Source organism: Haliotis asinina, chromosome 1 (genome assembly GCF_037392515.1).
Source record: "Haliotis asinina isolate JCU_RB_2024 chromosome 1, JCU_Hal_asi_v2, whole genome shotgun sequence".
Lineage (NCBI taxonomy): Eukaryota > Metazoa > Mollusca > Gastropoda > Lepetellida > Haliotidae > Haliotis > Haliotis asinina.
In genome coordinates, this window is record NC_090280.1 from 25,185,688 (window position 1) to 25,189,047 (window position 3,360).

The following is a 3,360-nucleotide window of genomic DNA, read 5'->3' on the forward strand; positions in this document are numbered from 1 at the left end:
TATCTCAAAGTTAAAGTGTTTAAAATAACCTCTCAAAACTGGTTTCATCGTGTCGCCATTTTTCACATAATACACAATTCACAGTGTTATCTGCTGTGTGTTCTGAAATGTTGTTACGAGAGTGTATTTTCTGTAAATTGTATTGTTGATTAAGTAATAATAATTATTGGGTCACAATATTTAAAGGTTTGAGTGATAGTTACTATGGGTCACATTGCGTATCATAAATGTTCAGTGCTGTCAGTACTTTGGCAGCAGGCTTTAATGTTACCTCCCTTTCAGTATGTGATGTCTGTACTTCAGGGAGTCGCGTTAATGGCGATGGTGGCACATGTGCTCAAATATTCAAGATTCAGTAACTGTGTATATAAAGGCCGGTTGTGTTGACAACACAAACACACGCGGATAACTGGAGTACATCAAACTGTCTGCCCTTGTAAGCGCTCGACCTATAGGACTGCTGCCTGACCGCACTCGCCGTGTTCATGCAGTATAATTGTTTCTCACTCTCAAACCAAGACTTTAGTGAGTTGATATTATATTTGTGACCCATTACTTTAGATTTGACTCAGTTGCATTGTATAGGAAAACTCTATTGTGAATGTTTGTATCTTATTATTTGACTGCTCGGACAAAACCCCGGTCCAGTCACCCAAGCAGCACTTGACAGTATGAAAGCTGACTTAGTATCTGCTCTCACTTAGATGAAGAATGTTATTCAAGGCGACGTCATGCAACTAAAACAAGAGGTTTTACTCATACAGGAAGATGTGAAATGCCTTACAAATTCATTAACTGAGCTGAAGAGTGATGCTAGTAGGCTCAGTGAAGATCAGCATGTCCTATGACTAGACATAGACTCTCTTAACGACACCATTGAATATAAGTATGCATCCCAAAGTGATCATCTTAACGAGTTTGAAAACAGACTGGAACGATTGGAAATTTTCAGCAGCAGAGACAATATTGTGTTGCTCGGGATCCCTGAGACTGAACAACATGAGTCGTACAGTGATTGTAGAAATAAGGTAGTGCAGGTGTTGAACTCCGTCTGTAACGAGTCTGAGGACTGCATACAACCCAGCGACATCAAACGTGTACACCGGATGGGTGGTGAACAGGCCAGGAAACCAAGACCACTTATAACTGCTTTTTGGGTTACGGAGAGCAAAATATGGGCTCTGAAGAAACGAAATCAACTGAAAGAAAATAAAACTGGCCTAGCAAACGACCTGACCATTAAACAGCGAGAGAAACTAAAAGAACAATCATATACAGGAAAGAAAGGATACTATAAGAATGGTAAACTTATTGTTGTAGACAATGTCAGTACCTCTAGCGACCACGTGATTGGAGGACACCGGGAAGCTAGGCGCAAAGCACCTAGATCCAACACCGTACCGGATAGCCCTCGGAGGCGTAGGAGACAGGACCGGGAGTACAGATAGGGGTACTGTCGGGCCCCAGTCAAAGCAACCCATATCCACGAGGATTTGTCCAACAAGGTGACTGATTCAGGTAGTGGCGTTTCGTTTGTAACATGGAACGTACCTGAACTAGTTAATAAATTACATGATCCTGACTTTATGAACTTTCTTAAAGAACATGACGTTATTCATCTATCCGAGACATGGGTTGCTGATTGTGATCATAGTACTATAGTGTCATCGTTTCCTTTGTACAAGCGTTGCCATATCCCAGTAGTACGATTGTCAAAATCAGGCAGATTATCTGGAGGTATCCTCTAACGTGTAAAGAACGTTACCGGTCATATGTAAAACACATTCATAAAGGAGTTAACGCAATATTTGCTCTCTTCGACAAAAATATGTTTACCACTGTTAAAGATAGAATGTATATATTTGCGTACATTCAACCAGACGGATCAAATTGGTACTCCTCACTTACCTATTCCAAAAATGGTATTGATATCCTTTTCAATGACTGTTACGATTACTCTGCGAATGTTGCACACAGCGATATCCTTCTGATTGGCGATTTGAATGCGAGAACTGGCCAACTATCACATTTTAACAAAGATGATTATAAGTACATATCGGGCGACTGTGATGATTTGAATTACTTTATAAATGATGGATTCTCGTTTTCACGAATATCTTGCGATACCCATTGTCAACACATTTGGAAAAAGTCTTCTAGAAATGTGGAAGATCTGGTTCAGACAAGGGTGAAGGTGATTATACGTTTATAAGTCACGTAGGGTGCAATTTGATCGACCATGGTATCGGGTCAGATACAGTACTTAACCAGATATCAACATTTGATATTGTCTCCCGTGGTGATTCTCAGCATCTCCCAATAGCGTTTTCTATATTGTCGATACATGGCAAGCAGCTCTCTACAAATGAATCGCCGCTAAATACACCTATTATTAAGTACGTCTGCAAACCCGAAAAGGAAGGTGAATATGTCTCAAATCTTTTAAACCTGTCAAACGAGTTGGAGAATGCAAAAGAAGTAATATGTTCTGATTGTGAGCTTGGCATACAAAAGTTTAGTGATGTAATACTCAAGTCAGCGGAGTGCATGAAGCGGATCATTACATCGTCCAAACCAAACCCAGATTGGTTTACTAATACATGTTTGGCACTTAAACATCATCGGTGCCACTACCTTAATAAATTTAGAAAGTATAAGGACACACCATCCCGGGGCTTATACATCTCATCAAGAAATGTCTACAAAACTGCGTGTAGGGATGCAAAACGTAAGTTTGAAAACAAAAATATGATTGAGTTGTCGGACTCGATTACTAACCCCCAGTTATTTTGGCGAAAACTAAAGTACATCTTATGTCCACGTAAAACTTAAAATAACATTACGGTTAACTCTTGGCGCGATTACTTTAGAAATCTCTTTGATTGGGACTCCAGTGTGACTTACTCTGACTCCCTAGAAGATAGTAATAGCATTTCCATACCCAATAGCCAGGATCAGGACATGACTAACGACATATTCAGTGCACCAATTAGCCGAGAGGAAATCTGGTCAAGTATTAATAAATTTAAATATAATAAAACCGCTGGGGAAGACCTTTAATCTGCGAGTTCTTCAAGTGCTCTTGTCATATCATCATGCCTTACCTTTAAATCATTTTCAGCACATTGTATGATAATGGATCATTCCCTATGAAATGGGCAAAAGCAATAATTGTGCCAATACATAAAAAGGCGATAACAACAATACGGAAAACTATCGCCCCATTTCCCTTTTAAGTATTTTCGGTAACATCTATACAAACATTCTAAATAACTGCTTGGTATTGTGGTCAGACAGTTTGGGTATGATAAATGAAGAACAAGCAGGTTTCTGAGCAGGCTGTACTACCACAGACAATTT